Raw genomic sequence first — 12,092 nt, 5'->3', positions numbered from 1 at the left:
AGAGTGTGAGACACGTGGCTTTCGGAGCAAGGAAAAGTTGTCTGTCGAGGCCGTGCAGGGGCGGCAGCCTCTGTCCCCATTTCTAGGTGGTTCTGGCCCCTCTGCCCCTTGCAAATTCATGTAAAATAGGCTCCCATTTCAAAAGGTGAAACCTCAGAGGAGGAGGGTATTTTGCGAGGCAGGGGGAGTTCGCGAGAAGACGGTGGACTGTGTTCGTGTTTCTCTCACAGCCCTTTCCCAACCGCAGTCCAGGCACGGGGTGTCTGAGGGCTGCTTCCAAGGGCCCGGGGTCTAACTGCTGCCTTGTTTTGGCTGGAAATTCTGCCACCTTGGGGATGGGAGTTTAGCCGGGGAGAGGGGCTGGTGGAAGAGCTGTGCAGGGCTGGCTTCTGAGTGCTGACGCTGCTTTTCAGAAGTCTGCATTGTCTGTGTGTTGTGTCTCCCTCGTGTTTTCCCGTAAGTAATCAGGAGAAATGTGCCCTCACTTCCCTTCCATTTAGAGTGAAAATGAGGCTAGAATTGGCACTTTATTTCACTTGATGACTTGCCATTTTTACTATGCAGAGCTATCAAAACCTTCTGGTACCTTCCAGGTGGCTCTCGTGACTGGTCTGGCTACTTCATCCCTGGGGCAGTTTCTCGTTCCTTGTCCAGTGTCCAGCACTTACCTGTAGGGACGGGGTCTGGCAGCCACACTTTGAAGCTTGACTACCTGTGTGTGTGGATCGCACACACGATCTGTAACCCTCTGGCCCTAGCCTGTCCCATTGGGAGAAGCACTGCCGGGTCAGCCAGCAGCTTGAGTCCTAGGAAAGGACCCTGGCTGGGCCGGGGCAGAGCGCTGAGGGCAGGCAGCCTGGCCTGTGCTGTCACGCACCGCTAACCTTTTAACCTTGGCTTCTGCTATGTCTGTGTTACAAGGTCTCAGCAATTACAGAACTCTGCTTCCCTCCTTTCTTCCCACCTGTCTTCTCTGCTTCTGAGATAAGAACCATTTGTGTAACACCAATACTTCATTTAAGAAAGACATGCATTATGTGGTTGTAATCAAACCTGATGCTTTCAGATGACCTACTTACACCTTCAATGTGGAAACAATGAAGAACAAAACAAAATCATCTAAACTTCTGGGCAATCCAGTTGACTTTCAAATATAAGAATGGGATTCCAAACACTTCACACATTCAGCTATATGACAGAAAGGAAATCTATGGATATGGTATTTTGTGAATGATCTTTTAAATAAAAGAAAAACCTTACGTAATAGTTAATGCTTACTTTTTTTTTTTCTTCCAGCTCCTTAGGAGAGTTAAGTCAATTGTAAATTTGAGTAACAGCATCCAAACTTAGAAGCAAGGCCTGTAAGTTAATTGAGAAAAGCATCTTGCCTTTGAAAGTTACCAGTTTATTGAGACATTATTTTCCAAGTTGGTGATCAGAAATACTGTGCCGCCATGCTTTCTCCCCAACCCCCCTTTGTCTGAAGATGTCATTTTCTTTCTTCCTAACAATCTTAACTATGGTTTTCCGTTAGGTGAATGTGATAAAGGGTTTCCCTTTCAGAATTGAGGAAGAAAGCAGGTATTTAAGATATAGTTGCTGTAGTCTCAGAACGAGAGTGACACCACCTCATGGCAGGTGATGTCTGTGAGCTGCTGCTTGGATGCCTGCTACCTGGCTTTTTCTCATCTGCTTCTGCAGGCGGACAAAGAGCAGTGTGGTGAGAGAAAGCTGGAAGCTTGAGTTTTCAGTATGTTTAGGGGAAAGCTGGCTGGTGGGAGAGTGTGAGATGGGGTGCTGGAATGTCGGGGGGGTGGGGGGAATCACTGATGATAGGAGTGCTTGAGCTGGTTGGTTGCTTTCCCTGCTCCCCAGGCAAAAGTGTCGTGGAGAGGACTTGGAGTCCTCCGGTGGTTTTAAAAGGGAAAAATCTCTCAAGCTCTTGTGCTCTGCGATGAGCTGAGATGGTGTTCTGTGTCAGAACCTGTTAACTATGCATCCATTAATAAGCGTCATTACCGTGGCACAAAAGGAAGACAAATTACAAATGGGGAAAATTAACAATTCATGCACAGTTCTTACAAATCAGTAGGGGAAAAGGTATAAGAGGAGAAATTGATAAATTATAAAAGGATAACTAGTAAACCATGTATGGCAACCCATGGTGGGGAGGGATAGAAAGGGGTGAAACCACAGGGTTATACAGTTTGGTGGGATGGGGGAGGATCCTGCTGGAAAGGATAATTATGGGCAAGATTAATTTTACAAAACAATGCATGGGAATCATTGAAATACAGTAGGAATAAGAATAGTGTGAAACAGTATATGCAAACTTTGTAAGCAAATCAGTGAAGCAACCAGTCTTGTAACCAGTAAAAAGAGGAGAACTAGGCTCCATAACCTCATGTTTACCTTCCTTGGTGATGAGAGAACTAAAATCAAGCCTTCATAAGTGGCTGGAAGCTTGGTCATGCATTTGTAGTTTTTTATTGTCTTACCTTTCGGAGAGAAAATTCACAAAATTTATCTTCTAGTACTAGTTAGCTGCTTCAAGTAGGAGGCCCAGCGGTGTGGTCGGGCAGCGGAGTTGCAGTGTCATAAATGTCTGTGATGATGATCACACTTCAAAGTCCCATAGGTCTTGAATATCCTTCCTTTCCAGTCTACCGTTCTGTGGTCAAACCACCACCAAGGTGCAGCTTATAAAAACCCAAACGAAGAGACCCTCACTCCGGGGGTTGAACCCTGAGGTACGGCGGAATACCGTGAAGACCAAGATCTGAGGCAAGAATGTCTCAATGAGGGGAGACGGCTTTGATGGCACACAGCTGCAGGGTGGTCCGACAACAGATGAATTCTGCTCCGTCTCTTGTTGGGACTTAGTGGTGACGCTGAGGAAAGGACGGATTCTCCCAGGAAGAATGGGAGAGGGAGAGGGAGCAGGCACACCTAAAAGGCTATCATAGGAAGGATGGCAGGGAGGCGTTGCCGTGACGTTGGAACCAATTTAGGGGCTGAGCTAGTGGGTTTTCAGAGAGTAAACCACATGGGAGGAGATTACCCATCCTTTTTTTTTCTTTCCCCTGTAGCACTTCCTCTCCCCATTTTTTTAAAAATTGATTTTAACAAAAGTTTTATACAGATAAATTGGATTTTCATTGTTGCACATTTAAGATTACCTGTCTGTGGAGTTACCAGGGGATTTGAACCACTTGTCTTTGGTTTGGCAGTGCAACTCCTTACCCACTAGGCCACCAGGGCTCCCTCTAAGGTGGATGAGAATGGGCAAATTCCCTTTGTCAGTGTGTGCTATGTGGCATTTTTATGGTCAGCCGCTTGGATAGACGTGATTGTGGAAAATGCCTGACCTATTAGTTACTTACAAGTCAAAAGAATTATTTGTTGGTTAATAAAAAACATGAACTGGGTGGAAGGAAGGCATGACCCAGAAGATAATAGTTTTTTGAGCTGTTGGATTATTAATCAAAATTTCTTCTGTATCAAATGTACACATAGCTGCTTTCTGTGAACTGGGAACCCGTGCGTCCAGCTGTCGGGAGGCACGGCAGGAGCTGTCTCTGCTTGTGAGTCCAGCCTTTGAAAACAGGTTACTTTCCCCTCAGCTGAATGGTGGGTGAGGTTTAGAAGTCAATTTGGGGGTTTTCTGGAATTTGGGGATCATGTAGAGAAGGGGCAGAGTCATTGCACTCAGGGCCAAGATAGGGTTAACAGCCTTTGTTCTGAAGCTGGCAGACAGCTTCAGAGAGGGTCTTAGCTGCTATTTATAGGTCCCACTGTGGATGGGCCTCCCCCAGAGACCCTCACACTTTGCTCCCTCCCAGCGCCTGCCCCCTCCAAAGCTCCAGAGAGCACAGGCACAGGCCCCATTCACTGTTGGATGTTCATGCTGCATGTCAGCATTTAGGTAGGAAACCGGATAAGTGCACACTGAGTGTACATCCATGGGGTGATGGGAAGAGCAGCCTTGGAAGACGGGATTCAAATTCACTTGATTCTTTAAATCTCTTTTTATCACCTATGTGGAAAACCAACCAAAATAACTTCAGATTTAGCTAACGAGAACTACTGTAGGACTTGATAGTAACGCATCCTGCATGTAGCATTCATCGTGGGAAGGGATGAGAGGCAGTGGGTAACGTCCAGGCACAGGTTTGAAGTTGGATGAACTTGGCCTTTTAAACTCAACCACGCTGCTGGAGTTCTCTTTAGAGACAAGGATGGGGAAACTTGCTTTGGGCATGCTGTTGGGAGGGAGTCCTTGGAGAAGGACATGGAAAAGTAGAGGGTCAGTGGAGGACCCTCAAAGAGATGAATGGACTCCAGTATATCCCAGGTGGTGAGCATGGGAAGGAACAGGGTGAGGTCAGAGCTCTGGTCAGAAGGACAGACAGCCTGGGGCCAGCTCTCCCGGCTCCAGCACCTTCCCCCACAGGGTGGCAGCACTGAGCAGTACACCAGCCCCTTGATTTCTGTTTGGGTTCCAGTCTGGCTGGTCTGCCATTATACCCAGCCCTCCCTACATAGATTTACAGGAAGGATTAAAAGAGGAACCCACAGGGAGGCCCAGGCCACCTCCCAAGTCGGCCATGGTGAGGCTGACCTGATTTGGGGGTCCTACCCTCTGATGGGTGGAGGTCATTTATGAATGGTTGCCTATTGAGATGTCACAAAGCACTCCGTGAGTGCTGGGTAGACATCTAATGAGCTGCCCCAGTGTGAAAGGGGTGGCTTTACCTTCGTGTCCCCTGCAGACCTCACGGGGACACACTGGACAACTGAGGCAGGGGCTTGGCCAGCTGTCCCCTGTGCTCTGCACACTTCTTACATACTTCCACCCATTTGTTACTTGTGTGGTTTATTGTAAATAAACTCCTCAGTCTATTGTGAGACCATCAGGGCAATACAACCACAGGATGTTCGTTTTCACATCGGTGGCTCTGAATGAAGAATCTCAGTGTTGATTGAGAGCGCAGGGTTCAGTGTTCAGTCTTTGAGGCTCTCACCTTTTATGAGAGGTTTTTGAGCTGAAGGCTTGGAGGGTTTAGCTTGGTGAGGTCCCTCACAGGTAGGATCGGGGTGGGGTAGGGTGTCTGAATCCTAAGATTTTGTGCCTCTACCTTGTCTCCCTGGAGACTAAGGTGCGCCTGATACAGGCCATGGTCTTTGCAATCACTTGTTATGCGTCAGAGAGTTGGACAATGACTAGGGAGGATAGAAGGAGAATTGATGCCTTTGAGCTGTGGTGCTGGAGAAGAGTATTGAGAATACCATGGACTGCTAGGAAAACAAACAGATTTGTCCTGGAAAGGGTTAAACCGGGTGGCTCCTTGGAGGCAAGGATTCTGAGGCTCCGTCTAACATACTTTGGACATGTGAGGAGAGACCGGTCCTTAGAGAGGGACATCATGCTTGGGAGGGTGGAGGGACAGCACAGGAGAGGAAGGCCCTCTATGAGGTGGATTGATTCAGTGACTGGGATAATTGGGATGGGAGTGTCAGAGACAGTGTGATTGGCACAGGACAGAGCAGAGTTTAGGGCTGTTGTACATAGGGTCACTATGAGTCACAAGCGACTCGATGGCACATAACAACCACCTTGTTCAAGGTCAAAGAATAGGGGTTGTTGACTTACCTCCTGTTTCAAGGCCACTGTATAGAAATTAATTTTATACCATAATTCTTTTATAATATGTATGTGCCGAGCCAACTTAGGGATGTTTCTGCCCTCTCAAGTATTCAGCAAAGCCAGCTTGGGGAGGTGCAAGGTCATTGGTGTCTCATCCATGACCTCTCTTTTTTAAAATTTATTATTTTGTGTGTGTGTACCATCAAATTGGATCTGACTGGTACAGGAGGAGCTTGCCCTTCCTTCTCCAGTAGAGCATCTGGTAGATTCAAACCACACACCTCTGGGATTGCAGTGCAGCTTCTTGCCACTAGGCTACCAGAGCTCCCCTCATCCATGACCTTTCTGATCTTGTGTTTATCAGTCTACTAGAGTTGATTGATTTGCAAGAGACGAATCAATTATTAGGCACATAGGAGCTTGAGGCCCTTGTGGTCCAGCTGGGGAGTTGGCCAGTTTTGCCACCTTTGGGCATGTTATCCTTGCAGAAGGACATCACATTTGGTTGATCTGAGTATAAGTGAGGAAGGAAGCTCAACAAAATGGAGAGAGTGGCTGAAGCAATGGACTGTGTCAGAGATGCTGAGGATGGCACAGGATAAGACAGAGTTCAAGTTCAGATCCATTCATAGGATTACTGTGGGTCACCATCAGCTCGATGGCACCTAAGAGCCACCCAGGCTTGTATAGAAAGGTCAGTCTCACAAAGGCTGAGGGAGACCAAGATGAAGGGTAACCATCGGACCCAGTGTCCTTGTGCTGAGATTCCAGACCACCTATAACATTAAACACAGTGAAGACATCCAGAAACTGCCCACACAATGCGAATCAAGGATTGGGTCAAACAGTGTATGTGACTGAAACACCACGTATCTGAATTTTGTATGAAAATCAACATAAAGTAAAAATTTTTTAAAATGAAAGAAAAGATATAACTACAAATAGTCTGTAATTGTAATGCTAACTTATTCCAAGTCATTGTGCTGAATCACTAAAAAAGTAATTAAAAATTTTGTGACATTTTAAAATGTTCTTAGGGATAAGATTGGCAAGCTCTGGTGGCCAAGAAGCTGCACTGCAATCACAGTGGTGCATGGTTCGAATCCACCAGATGCTTTGCTGGAGAAAGGGACAATCTCTTCCTGTACCAGTCAGATCCGATTTGACGGTACACACACACACACACACACACACAGAATTATTTTTTTAAAAAAAAGATAAATATCAATATAATACAAATTTTAAAAAAACAAAGACTGCTCTGTTAAGTCCAGCAGAGCACAGCAGAAGGAATCAGGAGACTGACATGATAGTGTGATGGCTTGATGGCCCAGAGGTAGAGACCCACAGAGAGTGGGCACCTTGGCCAGGAGGCTTGCCTGCACAGCTAAGAGCTATCATTCTTGCCCATGGATGCCAGAGGTGGAGAGGTGCCTCGTGGTGGCGGAGGGCATGCCCAGAGAGGGGCTGTTGGCTGGCTTGGGAGACCAGGAGCCGTGCTGTGCTGGCTGGAAGCTCTGCCTGTTGCCAAAGTTGATCCTGCCTCCTGACTTGCATTCTATTCCAAGTTGATCCTGATCTCAAGTTAATAGCCTGTTGCTTTCCTAATAGACCATTTAATTGTCAGAATGGTCTGACTTCTGAGTGACCATTGCAAGGAATTACTGACCTCAGCAGAGAAGTAGGGAGTGTCGTGGGTGTCAGAAACAGTGAAAATTGGAGCGTGTAGGTGGTAGGTAGGTGTGTCTGACTACACATAGGTGTTGGCTCTTTGTGGTCCTGACGCTTATCCTTCATGGCTCTAGATGACTTCAGGACCACATCCTGCTACAGGAGATTTCTACCTACTGTGTGATGAGCCAACACAGGGAGGGTGACATCATTCTAACCCATTTCACGTTTTTCTAATTCCAATCCAGAGGTCCCCAGGTCCCATGGAACTCTAGTGGCCAGGTGCTGGTAAGGAATTGTGCTGCAAACGGCAGGCAGTCTGAAAAGATAGTGGGAAAGATGGAAGGTCGGGGAAGCAAGGCAGACCCTCAACGAGATTGACTGACACAGTGGCTGTAACAGTGGGTCAGAGCACATCCAGGGTCAACAGGGCGAGGCTCAGGTCTGTCCTTCACAGGGTCACTGTGAGGAGCTGGCTGGACGGCCCCTACCAACAACAACGGTGATGAGTTACAATTTACAGTAGCACGTGATACAGGGTCAGTACCTAGAGGCTGTTTCCACCTTCTTCTATTTATTAGTTTGTTCTTGTTTTTCTTATGTGGAGTCAAGTGAGAACTGACTCATAGCTGACTCTCCAGCAGGTTTTTTGAGGCTTTAAATCACACAGGAAGAGATTGCTCATTTTTCTTCATCGGAGCAGCCGATGGATTCAAGCTACATGCTTTAGACTAAGCAGCAGAACTCCTTCCCAGAGGCCACCAGAGCCCCCCTTGAGTTAGAAATTCTCTGAATAGCTTTCTGATGACTTACTGTTTCTGATTGTTTGTAAATGCCTAATGTGTAAGTTTTCTCGTTAGAGTATGTCACAGAAGTGAATCTATGTTTCTAACTTCTATTTTTTTTAAATTGTGTGTGTGTGTGTGTGTGTGTGTGTGTGTGTGTGTGTGTGTGTGTCTGTGTACCGTCGAATCGGATCTGACTGGTACAGGAGGAAATTGTCCCTCCTTTCCCGGCAGAACATCTGGTGGTGGATTCAAACCGTGTGCCTCTGGGATTGCAGGGCAGCTTCTTGCCGCTAGACCACCAGAGCTCCCCTTCTAACTTCTATTATGAGTGATTATTATAGGCATTTTGGAAGCACAGCAGTGTTGAAAGCATTGCAAAAGCCTATCTTGACGTGAAAGCATTGTAAAGGCAGAAATAACAACCCACCCCAAGAAGATCTCAAATCACATTTCAGCTCTCAGCAAACGGGTTTTGTGTTGGGTTTTGTCACTTGTTTTTATTGTCATTTGAGTGGAAGTTTACAGAGAAGATTGATTTTCCATTCAGTAATTCATATTTTGTTTTGTGACATTGACTTTTTAACTACACTCTTCCCATTTCAGCTTGGTATGTCCTGTTTCCATTCCTCCTTTCCTATCTCTTTCTGTATTTCTGAGTTTGAATCCCAGAGCCAAAGCCACTGCTCTTTTGATCTTACATGGCTGGTTCTTTTCAGGAGTGTGTTCCTCTCTGGTGTTAGAGCTCACGTTATGTCCGTGGTTTCCCTGTAATTGATTTCCGTTCCAGTCTTAAAGGGTGGCTGGGGGCCTTCACCAGTCTCTGTCAAATCCAGCAAACCGGAAGGTTGGGTTTTGGGTTTTTTTAATGATTTTGAGTTTTGTGCCAATTTTTCTCACACTCTGTCAGGAACCTGCTGTTGTGTCCTTGCCAGGAGCCGTGAGCAGTGAAAGCGGGGTACCATGCACCTTTTCTGGCCTCAGGGTCAAGAATGCTGAAGTCTACGTGACCTTTAAGTCCTCCAGACTGGCCATCCTGGTCTTCACTCTTCTGTACTCCCGACAGGGGGAAACTGATTGGTTACACATTTTGCATAGTTAAGGCAAATTGAACACAAATATATTAGTATATAATAAAAATTGAAGCTTTTTAAAACTATGACTTAAAATCCATTCCTAGAATTCTGCAAATTTAACAAATTTAGCTGTCGAAACAAACTCTCTGGATAAATAAGCCTTTGCCCAGGTAAACATCTTGTGTGGGTTACAAGCACTGGTAACATGCTTTAATGTACGTGCGGATGAACTGAGGGCTTTGTTTCCAAGGATTGTTACTTGGGGGAATTTTCCCTTATCTTTTTCCCACTTTAAATGGTTACTTAGCTGGCCCTCTCCTTTCAGGGTGGACTTTACATTAACCAGAGTATTTAATTTAGCTAAATGATAAATGCCAGTAGTAACTCTTACTTCTCTTGTCCTGTGTGGTCTGGGAAAGGTATCTCTTTGCCTTGTATGCAATGCAAAGTGTTAATTATTGCTTCCAGTAGAATGAATTCAAAGTGTTCATTTTTATAGAACAACCACGAGGGGGATGAGTGTTCCTGCTGTCTGTTTACTGAGTAGATTGGTCAGAATTTCCAAGCATGCAGGAAAGATCCAGTTTCCTGAATTAGAGACAAGTGGCTGTTAAGAACTTAAGGCCACAGTCTTGGGGATTCGACCATCTAGAGCATTATCCAGATTCCACGATCAGTTATTAGAAATGACAGGAAGCTCTGGTGGCCTAGTGGCATGAAGCTGCACTGCAGTCCCAAAGGTACATGGTTCGAATCCACCAGATGCTCTGCTGGAGAAGGAGAGACAATCTCCTCCTGTACCAGTCAGATCAGATTTGATGGTACACACACACACACAAATAATAAAATTTTTAAAAAAAGAATGCTCCTTTAAGCAAAGGTTAGACTGCCTCACTTACTTTGTTCATATTATCAGGAAGGATCAGACCCTGGAGAAGGACATCATGCTTGGTAAAGTGGAGGGTTAACGCAAAAGAGGGAGCCCCTCCAGGACATGGATTGGCACGGGGGCTGCCACCGAGGGGCAGTGATTGTGAGGATGGCAAGCCGCAGGCTGAGCTCCGATCTGTGTGTGTGGTGACGTTCTGAATCGGAGGTGCCCAGACACCTGTATTCAGTGGCTGCCGCCGACAGAGCCACATGTTCAGCGACAGAGCCACATGGTTCAGCGCCAAGAATCTGTCCTCCTTTTGAAATTAGGGTGTCGTCATGGTGTGATAATCAGTTTCACAGTATTGTCTGTCAAAGCTAATATTTCAATTTCACATGCCCTGGGGGCCTCCATCCATTGTCAAACTATTCATTTTACAGCTGGGAAGATCGTTACAGCATGACTGCCGTTTCTGTCATGATTGTAGTAATGGTAGATATTCAAAGAGCTTGACACTGCATCCCCTGGAGTCTCTGAGAGGTTACAGTATATTTCTCAATTTATTTGTCCATTTGGTTATTATTTTGTTGCCATTTAATGCCTTTCTTAGGAGATCCACAGCATGACTTGCAGCATTATGTTAATCCATGACTATGGAAATGTTTGCTGCACCTAATGTCACAAAGTTGCATTATAAATGCAATTTAGAAATTAGAAATATGGGGGAGGGAAGAAAATGTCCAATAATGAATGAATGAAAATCCAACTCTTCTGTAAACTTTGATTAAAATCATAAAATTAAAGTACATTTTAAAAAATAAATTAGTGCAACAAAGAATTAATGGAAATCCAAAATATCTGTAAATGTTCATTAAAATTATTAAAATAAAATTTTTAAAAAGTTAATATGTATAAAAAATAGATTAGCAATATGATAAATTGGCAGTAGAAGATGAGAGTTTACACAGTTCTCTTAGAGCTCTTGAAAAGAATATTATTGTTACAAACAGCTATCAGAAACAGCCATCTTCCAGAAAGATGTTATGTTGTTGCTATATACCGTCGAGTCGCCTGCGACTCATAGCAACCCTATGTACAACAGCCCTAAACTCCGCTCTGTCCTGTGCCAATCGCACTGTCTCTGACACTCCCATCCCCATTATCCCAGTCACTGAATCAATCCACCTCATAGAGGGCCTTCCTCTTCTGCGCTGTCCCTCCACCCTCCCAAGCATGATGTCCCTCTCTAAGGACCAGTCTTTCCTCACAACATGTCCAAAGTATGTTAGACGGAGCCTCAGAATCCTTGCCTCCAAGGAGCCACCCGGTTTAACCCTTTCCAGGACAAATCTGTTTGTTTTCCTAGCAGTCCATGGTATTCTCAATACTCTTCTCCAGCACCACAGCTCAAAGGCATCAATTTTCCTTCTATCCTCCCTGGTCATTGTCCAGCTCTCTGATGCATAACAAGGGATTGCAAAGACCATGGCCTGTATCAGACGCACCTTAGTCTCCAGAGAGACACCATTGCTCTTCAGTACTTTGGAGAGGTCCCTAACAGCAGACTTTCCCATGGCATGCGCCTTTTAATTTCCTGGCTGCTGGTGCCAAGACTGTTGACTGTGGAGCTAAGCAAACTAAAGCTGTGTACAATCTCAATCTCTTCACCATCCATCCTGATACTGCCAATTGGTCCAGTGGGGAGAATCTTTGTCTTCTTAGTAAATTTGCATAAGTAAAATCACAATTAACCAACAGTTGTTTTCAGTTTATAGTAATTTGAAATCAATGTCTATAAAGTAAAAGACAATACTTTCTTGTAATTGGGAAAATGACATTACAGTGTATGCTTTGAGGTTAAAAAAAAGAAAATAATATCATTGTAATGTTGGGTTATTAATTTGGAATTGGGATTACCAAATTCCCTCTCGAGTCTCCTGTGGGACTACCCAAGAATTATAGATACGGCTTTGATCTTCAGGAATCCCTTAAAGGCATAGAGAGCATCAGCATAGACCTTTCAGAGATAATAGGTTCTCATC

This window comes from Elephantulus edwardii, unplaced genomic scaffold (genome assembly GCF_000299155.1).
Source record: "Elephantulus edwardii isolate Elephantulus edwardi_28Jun2011 unplaced genomic scaffold, EleEdw1.0 scaffold00080, whole genome shotgun sequence".
In the NCBI taxonomy this organism is placed as follows: Eukaryota; Metazoa; Chordata; class Mammalia; order Macroscelidea; family Macroscelididae; genus Elephantulus; species Elephantulus edwardii.
The sequence above is the reverse complement of the archived record's forward strand: the minus strand, read 5'-3'. Positions refer to the sequence as shown.